At 36.9% G+C, this 16,798-nt stretch overlaps 1 pseudogene; it reads left to right on the forward strand.

The window, feature by feature from the left end:
* The first annotated feature begins 1,003 nt into the window (after positions 1-1,003).
* LOC123582219 lies at positions 1,004-1,155 on the forward strand (annotated as a pseudogene).
* The last annotated feature ends 15,643 nt before the right edge of the window (positions 1,156-16,798 follow it).

The following is a 16,798-nucleotide window of genomic DNA, read 5'->3' on the forward strand; positions in this document are numbered from 1 at the left end:
CACCACGTGGGTAATATCTTGTGAGCTCAATAAATACGGAGACAAAAACCCCTGTTCAGAGCTCTCATAGCCTCTCGGACATTAGCCTCTCTAGTTTTCAATTTTGTGTCCACTCTCTTGCTGGACAAGAGAGAAGTCCAGACACATAGTCTGCAACAACATATTATGTATTATATACATACATATACATATGAGTGAGAGTGTGTGTGCATGTCTGTGTGTGTGTGTGTGTGTGTGTGTGTGTGTGTGTGTGTATATATATATATATGTAATCTGTAAAATGCAAACAAATCTACAATGACCAAAAACAAAACAAACAAAAGAAACTGGTGTTTCCTAGAGTCACTCAGCATACTAATTTCGAGATTCATCTATGTTATTAGGTTTATCAGTAATTCATTTGTTTTCATTACCGAATAGTATTCCAGTGCATGGATATGCCATGTTTTGGGTAACCAATTATTTGTTAATGGATATTTGTGGTGTTTCAAGTTTGAGGAGTTATAAACAAAGGTATTATAAACATTTGTATAAGAAAAAATTTTTAAATAAACGTCTGGGTACAAGTATTTGTGAGGACTTTAATAAATACCTAGAGGCTGAATGTCCAACTCCCAAACTACATCCACATTTAACTTACTAAGAAATTTCAAAATAATTTTATAGAGTAATTGTAGATGTTTATCCCCATGTTAGTGTTTAAGAGTTCAAGCGGCTCCTGGGTGGCTCATTCGGTTGAGCATCCAACCTCGGCTCAGGTCATGATCTCGCGGTTCTTAAAATTCAAGCCCCATGTCAGGCTCTGTGATGATAGCTGGGAGCCTGGAGCCTGCTTCAGATTTTGTGTCTCCCTCTTTCTCTGCCCCTCTCCTGCTCATGCTCTGTCTGTCTCTCTCTCTTTCTCAAAAATAAATAAACATTTAAAAAAATTAAGAGTCCCAATTGTGCCATATCTTCATCAACACTTGCTTGAAAAGGTCAGTTTTAAAATTTTAATCAATCCACACTTATCTAGCAGGGGAGACACCATGATCACTAAGGTGGTTTTCCCAGGGCGAGGTGTATCCTTTGCACTCCAGATGTGCTGACTGCTGCAATTTTCTCAAATGAGGCATACTCGACTGCATAATCTGTGGTAGTGGGGGACTGCATTTGGGAAAGAAAGGAAAGAAAGGAAAGAAAGGAAAGAAAGGAAGAAAGAAAGAAAGAAAGAAAGAAAGAAAGAAAGAAAGAAAGAAAGAAAGAAAGAAAAGAAAGAAAGAAAGAAAAGAAAAAAGAAAGAAAAGAAAGAAAGAAAGGAAGGAAAAGAAAAGAAAAGAGAAAGAAAAGAAAAGAAAAGAAAAGAGAAAGAAAGGAAGGAAGGAAGGAGGGAAGGAAGGAAGGAAGGAAGGAAAGGAAGAAAAAATTAAATTATAATCAATCTAGTGACTATAGAGTGATATCTAATTGTGATTTTCATTTTTTTCTGTTGAGTGATTTAAGCATCTACTTTGAGTAAATTTGGCATTTGTATATTTGCTTTTGTGAAGGGTCTGTTCAACTTTTTTGCCCATTTTTAATTGTTTTTTTTTTCTTTTTTGGTTTTATTACTGAGTCACACAAGTTCTTTTTGTGTTCTGGATATGATTTCCTTGTAAAATATAGGTATAGCTAATATTTTTCCCTTTACATAGCTTTCCTTTCATTTTTTAAGGGTTTTCTTCAAAGAAAAGGTTTAACGATAAAGGCAATTTTTTTTTTGTAGCTAAATGCTTGTTAGTTTATATGTAAGAAATATTTGCCTGTTTCAAGGCAGCAAAGATTTTCTCCTATATTTTCTTCTTCATTTGTTACATTTATTTATTAATGTTTTTATTTATTTTGAGAGAGAGAGAGAGAGAGAGAGAGAGAGAGAAAGCACAAGCAGGGGAGGGGCAGAGAGAGAGGGGGACAGATGATCTGAAGCAGGCTCTGACCTTACAGCAGTGAGCCCAATGCAGGACTTGAACTCACAAACTATGAGATCATGACCTGACCGAAGTCAATGCTTAACTGACTGAGCCACCTAGGCACCCCAATTTTTTTTTTAAGTTTATTTAAGAGAGAACTGTTGGGGGAGGGACAGAGAGACAGAAAGAGAGAGGGACAGAGAGAGAGAGAATCCCAAGCAGGATCTGTGCTGCCACACAGAGCCCAACAGGGGGCCCAAACCCAGCAAACTGAAATCATGATCCAAGCCAAAACCAAGAGTCAGATACTTAAGCAACTGAGCCACTCAGGCTCCCTTCATTTGTTATGTTTAAACATTGATCCATTTCAAGGTCATGTTTGTTCTTGGTAAATGTTGATGTTATTTACTTTTATTTTGGCAGAATAAAAATATACAGCTGCTTCAGCACTATTTGTGGTGAAGAATCTTCTTCTGATAGAACTGCTTTGGTATTTGTGTCAAAAATTAACTGATTTTATCTGTGTCATTCCATTTCTGGATTGTCTATTTTGTTCTACTGACACGTTTATGCTTTTACCAATACTGTACTGTCCTAACTATTATAACTTTATTGTTATCTTTAAATCAGGCAGTGCAAATCTTCCTATTTTGTTCTTTTAAAAAGGTATTTGACTATTCTAGGTCATGCGCATTCCCATGTACATTTTGAACTATGAAATTCTACCAAAAAACTCTACAAGAATTTTTATTGGGATTGCATTTAATCTATAGACCAATTTAGGAAACTTGCCATGCAATTCTTTTTATTTTCTGTAGTCTTCAATGAAAAGCTCTTATGCATGTTCTATTAAACTGTCTCCTTTAATATTACTAATTTCATATATTACTTCATGTAATTGCTTTTTGGGTTTTTTTGTTTTGTTTTGTTTTGTTTTGTTGTAGTTTATTTATTTACTTCGATAGAGGGAGTGTAAGCAAAGGAGGGGCAGAGGGGGAGAGAAAGAGAGAGAAAATTCCCAAGCAGGCTCTGTGCTCAAACTCATGAACCATGGGATCATGACCTGAGCTGAAACCAAGAGCTGGATGCGTAACTGAGAACCACCCAGGTGCTCCAATGTAGTTAGATTTTTTCACTTAACCATGAATTCATCCTCAAATAAAACTTTTTCTCCTTCCTTCTTGACCTTAAGGGATTTTATTACTGACCGTATTTCGATAGTTAGGACAAACAGTACAATGTTGAATAGTAGTGTGAGAGTGGACATCATTGCCTGGTTCCCCATCTATGGAGGAAAGCATTCAACATTTCTTCATTGAGTATAATGCTAACTACAGGTTTTGGAAATGCCCTTCATCTATTTGCAGTTTGCAGTTTTTGTTGTTATTTACCATAAAAGAATGCTGAATTCTACCAAATGCTTTTTCCTGCATATTCTTCATAGAGTATATAAAATGTTTATGAAATATTTTAACAGCTTGCCAATGTCTAGGAAAAAATTCTGTTGAAATTCTTATTGTGATTGCATTGGATGAAGATCAATTTCTGGAGAACAAACAAACAATATTGAGTGTTCCATTCAATGAATATATACTTCTGCTGAGTGGCAAGGTCTTCCTTAATTCTTTTTTTCAGTGTTACATATATACATATATTTGTTAAAACTTGTCAAATAATTTAATTGTAAATAATAATTTTATTGTATGTAAATTCTACCTAAATTTAAATAATAATAAAGTACCCCTTTTACTTTCATTTAGGAAATGCAGGCTCACAGGGGATGACTGACCAAACACCTAACTCAAGATTTTGGGTTGTTTGTTGGGTTTTTTATAACAGTACCTAAGATGGGGCACCCAGGTGGTGGTTAAGCATCCAACTCTTGATTTCAGCTCAAGACATAATCTCACAGTTCGTGAGACTGAGCCTCAAGTGAGGCTCTGTACTGACAGCATGGAGTCTGCTGTGGATTCTCTCTCTCCCCCTCTCTCTGCCCCTCCCTTGCTTAGGATGTCTCTCTCTCTCTCAAAATAAATCAACATAAAAAAAATTGTAAAGACTTTAAAAAAATTATTTCTAAGACAAACTAAAATACCAAGTTCTTTAGTTCCAATTAATAAGAGCATCCTTTCCACTATTATTTCTTATTTCTGAATCCTATATAAAATAGTAAAGTAAGCATGGTGTAAAGCGATCATCAATATTCTGAAAGTAAGCACAAATGTGGGGTGACACAGGAATTTTTACAAGTTGAAAAAATAACTTTCTAAATCTTATTTCCTTTACTGAAATTTTTGAAGTGTTGCAAAGCTACATTAATCAACACTTAATGCAGATCCTAATCCCATTACCAATCTATTCATACAATATTTTCAAAATAGCATGTTAATTTTATAATATTAAGACTGTGTCATAGTAACACTACTAAAACATAAACAATTTGAAAAGTAAACTCTGATCTATGTGTACTGGCAATATATTGCTGAATACTATCCCCTGGAGTAGTCCGTAAATATTTGTTGAATAAAATAACTCTACGAGAAGAGTTAAAATGCTTTCTTTTTATCATAAATTTTATGAAGCATGTGGGGTTATGAAGTAGGAAGCAGCAATCAGAATACTGCATCTAAAACATAAAATTCTCACTATGCTTCCTCTAGTGCACACAAACCACATCCATTAGGGAAGCAAAGTTGATGCAGCATTCCACATCCTGTAGGAGACAGAAATGCAATGTATTCGAAGAACAAGGATATGTTCAGACATTTTAGAAACTATGAACAGCAATAAGACCCTTTCTACCTCATTTTCAATATGAATTGGTAAATTAATACCAGACTTATTTCTAAGGATAGAAAGAAGGACTTTGCCCTGAGTCTAATGAATTTCAAGAACCAGGGGGTAAATGAAGAAGTCTCACCTATTACCTATGATACTGCCATGCAATATCTTGGTCACCTTCTCAACAGCAAAAAAAAAAAAAAAAAAAAAAAAAATCATCTTGAATTGCAGACAGACGAAATACATCCATTCCAGGGGAAGTGATAGACAACAAACAAGTATGTAAAATGTATAGATGATAATAAATACTATGTAGAAAAAGAAAGCACAGAACGATAGGAAGCTATTTGTGTATTTTTTTAATGCTCCATAAATCTCAGTTTTTATATGAAATCTCTTGATTTTGAGTGTTGACAAAGTGATTTTTTTAAAAAGTAAGCAAAATGATAAGGGCCAGTATTGCACAAGCCAAACGAACCAAGGCATCTCTGGGCCAGATCTTAGCAAATGCATCGCGGTGAAAACTCTACGCTCGTTGACACGGTATATGTGGCTTCACATTCTAAAGATTTAGAGTACTATAAATTGGCCAAAACAAGGAAATTCAACTCAGAATATAAAAGAAGCATCGGTGGAGTTTGGAATTAGAGCAATCCTAGTTTACTGTATCATAAAGAATCACAGATTCATTTAGAGCTCACAGAGGTGATGTGGGGTATGGGTGCCCCATATGCAAAAATATATGGAATTTAAAGGGTACAGGCATTAACAATTTTACAAAAGGTTGAAGGATAGAATATGCCACCCCAAAATATACCACTCTGGCATACTGATTATTTTGAGATGTAGGCATTTGAAAAACAGCAAATGCAGGGAGAAGCTTTCTTTGAACTTCTTTTATCCTCTTATGTTTGGAAGATAAATCATCCAAAAGGAAGGTAACCATCATACAGGTCCTCCCTGCTAGGTTCCTCAATCAGGGAAGTTTGACTCTTCTCACAAAAAAGAGACTAGAAACCCACACCACACCCCAACATTGTTGCAGATGATCATGCCTCCATTTTATTCTCCCAAGGACCCACACACCTTTCCTAAAAATCATTTACCCTACTCTGACAGGCTCTGAGGGCCCCTTCCCTTTCCCTTAATAACATGGTATTTAATGCTAATTTCTAAAGCCAACTCTGTGAGTTACTCATGTCCCCTGGGTATCTTCCCTGTGTATATGAGGTATACACGCTGCTAACCTTCCATTTGTTTTTCTCTTGTTAATCTGTTTATTAAGGATTCTTAGCCAAGAACTCAGAAGAGTAGAAGGAAAATTATTTTTCTTCCCCTGAAAGCCCAAAGGAAGGATAAATTATATTGGGTCCACTTAAAGAAAAGGAAAGTCTTCACCTGTACCCAAACTATATCCTCGTTCACAGGGAAAATTAAAAAAAAAATGGACTAAGAAAAAGGTAGGATGGTACTGAGGTATTCAGTCCAACTACAATTTTTAATGGGTGCACTTTAATGGAAATTTGCCATCCATAGACTCTCCCTGTAGCTTCTTAATCATATAAGACCCAGCACACTGATATTATCATTTTTGCTGATAAGGTTTTCTCATCATTTCAACGTTCTAACTTTTAAATACATTCTGGGATTCATATCCATCAGAATCAACCTAATTATCTGTCTTATCCACAAAGGTTAACTGAAACTACTACCTTCATCATAAAGACCCTCAAGGTTTACCATTTCACAGTTTATTTTTCTAACCAATGGGTCAGGATGGGGATAGATCGCCAGCCCATGGCACATCATCCCCAATGCCATCTGGAGTCATCTTATTGACTACTTACTTCTTAGAGTCATTTGCTGCTTTCTCAGGTCATGATTTCCTTACATTTCCTTCATTTTTCTTTTTCTGGATTTGCCAGACCTCTTTGAGCTCAGCACAAGCTTGACAGGGTTGTTTGAGTTTTGATTAAAAACTTACAGAGGATTCCTTTTTCTCTACATCCTCACCAACAATGCTATTTCTTGGGGGGGGGGGGGGTATAGCCATTCTGACAGGTGTAAGGTGGAAATTCCTCAAAATTAAAAACAGATTGACCAGATGATCCAGCAAAACTGGGTATTTAATGAAAGAAAACAACAACACTAAATTGAAAAGATACAAGCATCCCTAGGTTTATTGCAGTATGATCTACAATAGCCAAATTATGGAAGCAACCCAAGTTCCCATCAATAGATGAATGAATGAAGAAGATGTGGTATATACATACAATAGAATATCACTCAGCCATAAAAAAGAATGAAATCTTGCCATTTGTGACAACAAAGATGAAGGCAGACGGTATTAGGAGAGCAAAATAGGTATTAAAAAAAAAAACAGAATATGATTTCACTCATACACAGAATTTTAGAAACAAAACAAATGAAGAAAGAAAGAATGAGACAGACTCTTAAATACAGAGAACAGGTATTTACTAAGGGAATAAGGGATTAGCAATATAGATAAAAGGGATTAAGGGGCACCTGGGTGGCTCAGTGGGCTAAGCGTCCGACTTCAGCTCAGGTCATGATCTTGCGGTTTGTGAGTTCAAGTCCCGCATCAGATTCTGTGCTGACAGCTCAGAGCCTGGAGCCTGCTTCGGATTCTGTTTCTCCCCCTCTCTAGCCCTCCCCCGCTCACACTCTGTCTCTCAAAAAGAAACATTTAAAAAAAAATTTTTAAGGGATTAAGAGCACACTTAACACTGAGTAATGTACAGAATTGTTGAATCACTACAATGTACACCTGAAACTAATATAACATTGCACATTAATTATAATTAAATTAAAATACACACACACCAAACCAAGTAACCATCAGTACTTTTGACAACAGAAACTTCAAATATGGCCTTGAATTTTTTTTCCATGTGGAATACTTTCTGTCAATAACAAAATCCATTTCATAGCAGTTACACCAGTTTTTTTTTTTTACCAAGAACATTTTTAGCAATTATTTTCCATTTTCTAAATCCAATTTCACTGTTCTACAGATCAGCAAGGTTTTACTTCAGAAACAATCTTGCAGTCATCAGATATAATTTTGCTTCTTGAGTTCTTGCGACTAGTGTCTTCCCAATATATTTTTACATTGGACATAGTGAGTACTTGCCATCATACTACTCTTTCTGAGAAAATAAGTTTACATCTTTGGTTTTGGCTTCCTTTCTGTGATCTATTCATAAGTTGCTTTTCTCTCCCAACTGCCACGGTACTTCTCAGAGACCTGAAGGGCTGCTAATATATTTTAAAATAATTCTAGATATCCCAGCCTCCAGAAAAACCATACCCCCAAAATAAAATGTGCTTGAAGAAAATAACATTTAAAATCCTCTCCTGAAGTTGTGGCACCTATGTTAAAGCAGGATTTTTCCCCCTTTCCTAATCTCACTTTAAAATGTTATCCATTTCAAATTTGATTTATGTAGCTGCTGGATGAAGGAGCTCTTTTAAATAATTGCCAAGAGAACAAAATAGGAATCAAAGTGTCAAATTCCCTTACATTATTTTGTAGGTAGCCTTAAATACTTCTTTAGTGCCTGTGAGAAATCAAATATTGGTAATCTGTCTCTGTCCATTTCTCTCTTCCCAGATAGCTAATGACATGCATTATACTTCCCTGACTGTGTGTACCTTTCATTTCACGCAAAGCCTTTAATCCTTCTCTTTTTAGATAAAATGCCATAACCATGGTGTAGTAGGTTAAGATTGATTGACAAGTGCATATAATTATGGCTTCAATAGTGGAGTATGTTTTACAGTTGAAAAAAAATGCACAACCTTGAAAATAAAGAAGTTGTGCCCTTTCTCTGGGATAAAAGGATCATATCAAATTGGTTCATTTCTTTGCTGGAATGAAATAAAAGATTTCCTATAACAAAGAACACCACCCAAAAGGCTGCTGGAGGATGTCTTTCTTGACTAGATAATGCTTTGCCAATAAGAAAATCAAAAGAGATAAAAGTAGAATTTTAGGAGTTTGTCCCTTTTACTTCATTTTCCATTCATAGTTCATACATAGTTGGGAACAAAAAGAGAGAGACAAGAGCAGAAAAAATGTAACACTCGAAAATATAAATTTATAAAATGTCTAAAAGGAAAAAGTTTGTGAATTAAAACCAGAGGGGTACAGTAAAGAAGCTTCCCTTACTTTGCTTCTGACCTTAGGTTGTACCAAAACCCACAATAAATTCGTGCTATATTCCTTTAGTTTGGCTATTCTGTTCCAGTCAATTAAAAACAAAATTATTTACAGATTTTTGATTTTGTATTAAAATAAGAATGAATATACCAATTGGGAACCTGAGATCTGAGCTCTTGGTGAGAAGAGATAAATGTCACCCATCCAACAGTGGGCATGACAACTGTGTGTAGATCGGCAGGCATGTCTGGGATTTGCTTACCGACCTTACTAAATAAAGCATTACTCGAGCACCTACTATAAGCCATGCATCACAAGATGGCCTTCAACTCACTGTGCTCGGCTAATAGAACCTCATTGCTTCTCCTTTTTTGCTGGGCTAAGCACCAGGGTTTTCACTAATAATATAATTTTGGATGATTCATCATTTTGAACCTCTCAATGTTGTCTGTCAAGCAAAGAATATATTAGACCCAGAAGCACTTTTATCCTGGAGACCATTCTTTTATCCATAATGTCTCAAAATCCATGAAATGTAATTTAGCCACTTCTTGCCCTAAGAATTTTTTTCAGGAAACAGGGAGCTTTTCGTATAATAAGAGAAGGGGGCATGGGGAGTGTAGCCAGAGAGAGAGAATGAGTAAAAATATTTTGCAACCTCTAATCTTATCAAAATACTTAGCTGTCATTTTTGAAATCAAAAAACAGCATCCAGAAGCAAGGGGACACTGCTCAGGTTAATTTGAAAGGGGCAAGACAGTGGCCCAGAATCACAGACGTAATCCCAGACAGTGAGGTCAAGACTTGGTAAAAATCTATCAAGAAGATGTAGGGGACAACTTGAGGTAAGCGGGAGGCCAGAGTGGAGGGAGTTACAGCATGAAATGTTTGCATGGGGAGACAGCCTGAGTAGTGGGAAAGAGAGAAAGGAAGTATTTAAAGACAAGAGAAAAAAATGTTACATCTGGCTATAAGAAATGTAACAGCCACAACAGCAGTGAAAGGAAAGATGACTTTTTTCCTCGTTTTTTTTTTTTTTTTTGGTTTTTTTTGGGGGGGAGGGTTGTTTTTTTTTTTTTGGTTTTTTTTTTTTTTTTTTTTTGCATTAGCTGCCACTGTGTGATGGTGGAAATACCATGACTACCAGTAAGTCTGGCACTGCTGCCCTGATTCAGGCTCATGAGGGAGCAATCTCATGGCCACGGCTTTTGTAACATGAGTGCCAATCTCAACAAAGGGAAAAAGACGAACGATGCCCTGCTATTTTTGTTTTAAAAAGCTGTGATATTTAAGATCCCCTGGGAGGGTCTCTCAGGCACTCCCAGGAATCTGAAGACCTCACTTTGAGAAGTAGGGCCTATATTTCATTTTATGTTCCATAGGATAAGACCTTTTCAGTCTTCATTCAAAGATGGGATTTCTCATCCTCCCCCAATTATGGCCTGCCACTGGGGTGAAAATGCAAGGCACAGGGCCATGATGTCTTCCACTTTCTACCTCACTACTTATCCCACTGGATAACAAATGTATCTGATACCTCCAGGGTTGGAAAGCTGGTTTAAATGCTTTCTGGACCTGTTACAGGTTTAAGATTGTCACAGATGATTTCAAGATTCCTCGGAGACCCAAGCCCCATAGCTAGGAATTGTTCCTCTCAAGTTCCTTTGATGAGCTTGATATGTCTCCATTCTTGCCTATCACATCTTTCTTCTGCAGTTGGTAGGATTCCAGTTAGCATCAGCTTGTCTCTGGCCAGGCTGTTTACCCCAGACAGTGGCATTCCAGTCTGTTCCCTATCCTCAAAAATGTATCCTCGTTTCTGAAAATGTCCTCAAATATTTCTATCCCACAGAAAGACTTCTGAGTTACACAGTATAATTATTTAGCAAACCACAAGTTCACAATACCAATTAATTATAAACTATGTAAGAACAATATTACTATGCTGAGCAAGACATAGTTGATTTCATCAATATAAGCACTCTCAGAGTAACCATGTTTATATATGCAACCTCTGACCTGGCCTACAACATTATCAATTATTTTGACCAACTTTATAATCAATACAATTCATTATGACCAAATTAACCACAGGGTAATCAACACTTTTTGTTAAAGTGACCAAAATATTTAATAACTATGTTTCACTATAGTATAACATATTTACATTTACATGTGTGTATCTGTGTATGTACACACACACACACACACACACACACACACACACACGTACATGCATATACTTACATTGTATCATGAAGTTATATTTATATATACATCTATACATATATATTATTTCATGCTTCAGATTTTATGTTTGAAAGCCAAAAGATACAGCCTATTTCACAAAGTTTTCTCAAAAAAAGGACCTATGTATTCAACTTGTACCAGAATGGCCAATAGTGATTATATATATATTTAACATGGATTAACCAACAATGTATGTTCATTGAAGTTCTAGTAACAATGTACTATCTTTTATAATATTTCTAAATTCAATGAAGAGTTTTAAATAATTAATTTTCCTTGAATTTATATAAGTAACTGTCTTAATAAATTAATTTAAATGCCTACTTATGATTTAATTTAAAGTACTGCCCTCTAAACTGTGTAGCCTGACCATACAAATGTTCTTTATGCCAGAAATGATTTGTACTTTAAAATCCTCAGGGAAAAAACAGATAAAAAGAAAAATGGATCAGCACATCCTTAGTAGCTAAACCATTATTTACTTACTAGGTTTAGTACAGGAGAGGGATATTGTCAGAGCGCTCACTGCTGCGATAAAATTAAATCACGTCAGCATTTTTCACACCCAACAAAAGAAATATGTAATATATAGAGAATTGTACTTCCTTTTAAAGAAAAAAATCACCTTCTCAGCTCAATAGCCTACCTTAATCTGGTGATTAAATTCCAAGGATGAGTGATCTTGAGCTGCCATAAAAATACAAAGTGTATCCATATATTGGATTTTATTAATCTCCTGATTTTGACTGCCTGGGTTTCATTCTCAGAACAAACTAGAAAAGTCCGTTTATGCTTATATTCTAAAGCATAATTACTATGATTAAAAAGTTGCAGTAACTTATGAGCTGTAAAACTAGTAAATTATATCTAGCCTGTAAGTAGAACTAATTATAAAGCTGTTGCTTGATTAAGGTGTTTATACTAAAGAGTATTAAAGGGATTAGTCCAAAGCTTTACATCCTGCAGCACAGAATTAATATGCAGGATTTAAACACTCAAATTAATTCAGGTGCAGCAAACAATTATATGAAATAGGAACACTCGACCGAGCTAATGACCACACTAGTCCACCAAGCTAATTTATAATCATGTACTTATTGACCTCTCTGCATGTTCACAAAAGGACTGTTCTCATGCTAATTCCTGCCTGCAAGCCATTGTCACAGCCCAGTGTCATCATAGTGATTAGCGCCAGACAGGAAGCAGATCTAGCCCCTAAGATCACTACAACTTTTGTCGTAAGGAAATATCTCCTAGTGCAAGAAGTTACATGTAAAATGATAAACTCTGTATCATCACCACCAAACTTGAACTCTGTGAGTTTATCGGCTAATTGGAACAAATATGTTGAGGGAGGGAGAGACTATGTCAAAAAAATAAGAAGTCTGGTTTAAGGTTTAAGATTTCTGTATTAGACAATTAAGCTGGTCAAACCACATCAAAACCCACTGCTAAGCTTTCTCCAGGATTTGTTCTGAGATAAATAAATGCAGTTCAGGCCCCCTGGGGTTCATTCACTCAAATTTTTCAACAAACAATTATTAAGTTCTACCTTATGAAGCATGGGAGACATTTTCAAAAGAAGAAATTGATAAAATGCAGCCTTTGCTCTGAGAAATTAAGGCGCACACACTTCAGTAGGGAAAAAGATAAACATACTACTAACTATATACCAATTAGAAAGAGTATCAGAATAAGAGGCACAAAGGGTGGCTCAGTCAATTAAGCATCTGACTTCGACTCAGGTCATGATCTCATGGCTCGTGAGTTTGAGTCCCCTGCGTCGGGCTCTGTGCTGATAGCTCAGAGCCAGGAGCCCTCTTCGGATTCTGTCTCCCTCTCTCTTCCCCTCCCCCACTCAGGCTCTGTCTCTCTCTCCTTCAAAATAAATAAACATTCAAAAAAATTTGAAAATAACCGTCACAAAGAATTATGTGAGCTCACATGCAGGAAAACTGATACCACAGGTAGTGCTAGTGGCCTATTAAAAGCACTAGATCAAGAGCCCACAGACGTGGGTTAGACAGAGATATAATTTCGTTTACTAATTGTGGACTATCACTGAGTATCCCACCGAAGACGTAACTGACAAGGTGAGCCACCAAGAAAGAATACAACTTGTCTCATTTCTTCTTGTATCTTCCTTAATGTTTCGTCTATGGATTTATCTGTTTGTTCGTTCGTTAATTCATTCATTCATTCATGGCTCCTTTGGTAAGAAACTCTTTGGAGGGCAGGTACCCCAGCAAGCAAAAATGAAACTTTAGGGGCACCTGTGGCTCAGTCAGTTAAGCATCCGACTCTTGGTTTCACCTCAGGCCATGATCTGATGGTTCATGAAATCAAGCACATCATGCGGCATGAGACTGCTTGAATTCTCTTTCCTTCTCTCTGCCCCTCCTCTGCTTGTGCTCTCTCTCTCTCTCTCTTGCTCTCTCTCTCTCCCTCTCTCAAAATAAATAAATAAACTTTTTAAAAAAGTGAAACATTTATGTTCTCTCAGTGTAATTTTTTAAATCATTTGGCCTTCTTTAGGAAGGGTAAAAAAGTGTTGCAAAGTCTCAAAGGCTGTTTCTGATGAGTCCTAAAAGTTCTGTATGATGGGCCATAACAATAACAATAACAAAACATAACAATAACATAACATAACATAACAATAACAAAATAAGGATATCGAGTATGCAGCTCTAAAGGGAGGTTGCAGGGGCACATGGGTGGCTCAATCGGTTAATCATCTGACTTTGGCTCAGGTCATGATCTCACAGTTCTCGAGCTTGAGCCCCACATCGGGCTCGGTGCTGACAGCTCAGAGCCTAGAGCCTGCTTCAGATTCTGGGTCTCCCTCTCTTTCTCTCTCTCTCAAACACAAACATTAAAAAAAAATAAAACAAGATAAATGGAGGCTGCAGAAGATGTGGAAATGTATCAAGGGGAAGCAATAGAAACTAATTTTGCCTGGCAATGTTCAACAGATTGGAGGCAAAGCACATTTAGAAAAGATTCAGTAGACTTTTGTGTTTGAATAGCCTACATTGAAAATTATTTCAGAAGACCTTAAGAAATCCTACATATCTGATAAGGAAGATATGCTTTTGTGGGAGGGAATAGAGAATTTTTTATTTTAACTTTTCAGAAGCCACTAACTTTAAAAGTAATTTGGCAGCTATCTTAATGAATAAAGATTCTCTGACAAAACCCTACAAAAAGGAAGTTGTGCCAGAGTCATTCAGGAACTGAGCTGCGTGAGGAAAAACCTTGCCCTATGTATATTACCTAATTTTAGAGTAATATGGAAAGAAGAATTTACTTTTTTTTTCTTTACATACAAGAAGTTTTTAAAGAAAAAGAGAGAAGCACAGAATTGTATTGACAGTCAAATGGGGAAGGAGATTCTCATGATCTTAAAACCACAAGCTTCTCAGTGCAGAAATGGAATTTTCAGATTTTCAGGGATTCTAAAACCTAGCATGAAGTCTTGGGGGATAGTATGCTACTAAATAATTACTTGTCTCTAACAAAATGGGATGATGATAATCAGTTGGAGAAGAGAAGACACAATTTCAGCATCTCTTTTTTTTTTTAATTTTTTTTTTTTTAACATAGTTCACTTTTGAGAGTTAGACGGAGCATGAGCAGGGGAGGGGCAGACACAAAATCGGAAGCAGGCTCCAGTCTCTGAGCTGTTAGTGCAGAGCCTGACATGGGGCTTGAACCCATGAACTATGAGATCATGACCTGAGCCCAAGACACACGCATAACCAACTGAACTACCCTGTGCCTTAGGATCTCTTTGAGCGAAGGCAGAGCCTTACATGAGAGGTATGTTCTCAGGAGAATCCTACAGAGGAGGAAGAAAAGCAGGATAGGGCAGGAGAGAAGGTAGGCAAAGTTGCGGCTCCAAGAGAAGTCTATCCTGAGCTAATTCCAAGGGGGAACTCTGGAGTGTAAATTTTAGCACTGAGATTGCCCCACCAGAGTAGAGGGGATTAACTCTTACCTCCCACATGATTCAAGGGTTATCCATTACCTGCTTTGGTGGGGAGGAGGCATGAATTACCTCTCAGGCATGTCAAAATGGCTCTGTCAGCCAAAGGCAAATGTAAGAATAAAAAAAAAAAAATGGTATGGGTGTGATCCATTAGCAGCCAACACCCACTGTAGCTGGCACATGAGCGCACCAGCCTAATATAGGGTTCTATTATAAATGCTGCCTTTGCAGCACTTAAGATGTTCTGTGTCCTAGCTTTGATGGCATCTAAGAAAAAGAAATAAAATTGCTGGACCAAGGGAAAGAAAAAAATTTTACTGCAAATGGACAATAGAAAACATACTCATAAAAAAGACAAATTTTTTTCAACCACATTTGCTAACTCTGTGGCAGGCACTAGACTATACAGTTTATATATATTGTTTCTTTTAATGTTTAGGGAAAAAAAAGCAATGAAGGAGATATCGCTATCCCCATTTTGCAGATAAAAAACGGGGACTTATAAAAATCACATATCTATTAAGGACTGGATGTAAGAGTTAGATACAGGTCTGTGTGACTCCAAAATCCATTCCCTAAACATTAAGCCATTCTAAAAGAGTGGTTTTTTTATCAACTTTACATACTATCACATCAATAAAATTCTGGTAAGTTCCCTCAACTAATATGAAATAATTCCCTTCTAAATATATTTATTTTTTGTGTTTAAGGAAGATAGAAAAGATGGGGCACCTGGGTGGCTCAGTCAGTTAGTTAGGCATCCAACTTTGGCTCAGGTCATGATCTCACGGTCCATGAGGTCAAGCCCTGCATCGGGCTCTGTGCTGACAGCTCAGAGCCTGGAGCCTGCTTCGGATTCTGTGTCTCCCCCTCTCTCTACCCTCCCCCGCCCATGCTCCGTCCCTCTCTCTCTCTCAAAAATAAATAAATGCTTTAAAAAAAATTTTTTTTTCAACGTTTATTTATTTTTGGGACAGAGAGAGACAGAGCATGAACGGGGGAGGGGCAGAGAGAGAGGGAGACACAGAATCGGAAACAGGCTCCAGGCTCTGAGCCATCAGCCCAGAGCCCAACGCGGGGCTCGAACTCCCAGACCGCGAGATCGTGACCTGGCTGAAGTTGGACGCTTAACCGACTGCGCCACCCAGGCGCCTCTAAAAAAATTTTTTTAAAGAATATAGAAAATAAATCCACAAAGGGCCCTGAGATTGAGTTTTGATTAAACTTTTGGTTAATATAATGTCCACTGAAATCATAAAGTGTTTTCAAGATATAATATTGTAAAACAACAGTGGTTCCCTGGAGAAGTGAGAACTGTCAAGCTAACATGTTGAACAGACACTATTAGGAGATCCCCTCAAAATATGCACTGTATAAATCTGGGATCCTTAAATATTCCTCAAAAAGAGTTTTTAAATCAAATAATTTTGGGAAAAACAAATACGACCTGCCTCTTAAGGCAGAGCACATTAATACATTACATGTTCCAAAGTAATCCTGGATCAAGAATTCTGTTTAACTTTTTTTTTTAATGTTTATTCATTTTTGAGAGAAAGAGAACAGAACGTGAGCTGCGGAGGGGCAGAGAGAGAAGGAGACAGAATCCAAACCAAGCTCCAGTCTCTGAGCTGTCAGCACAGAGCCTGACACGGGGCTCAAACTCATGGA

The sequence above is a fragment of the Leopardus geoffroyi genome, chromosome A1 (assembly GCF_018350155.1).
Source record: "Leopardus geoffroyi isolate Oge1 chromosome A1, O.geoffroyi_Oge1_pat1.0, whole genome shotgun sequence".
NCBI lineage: Eukaryota > Metazoa > Chordata > Mammalia > Carnivora > Felidae > Leopardus > Leopardus geoffroyi.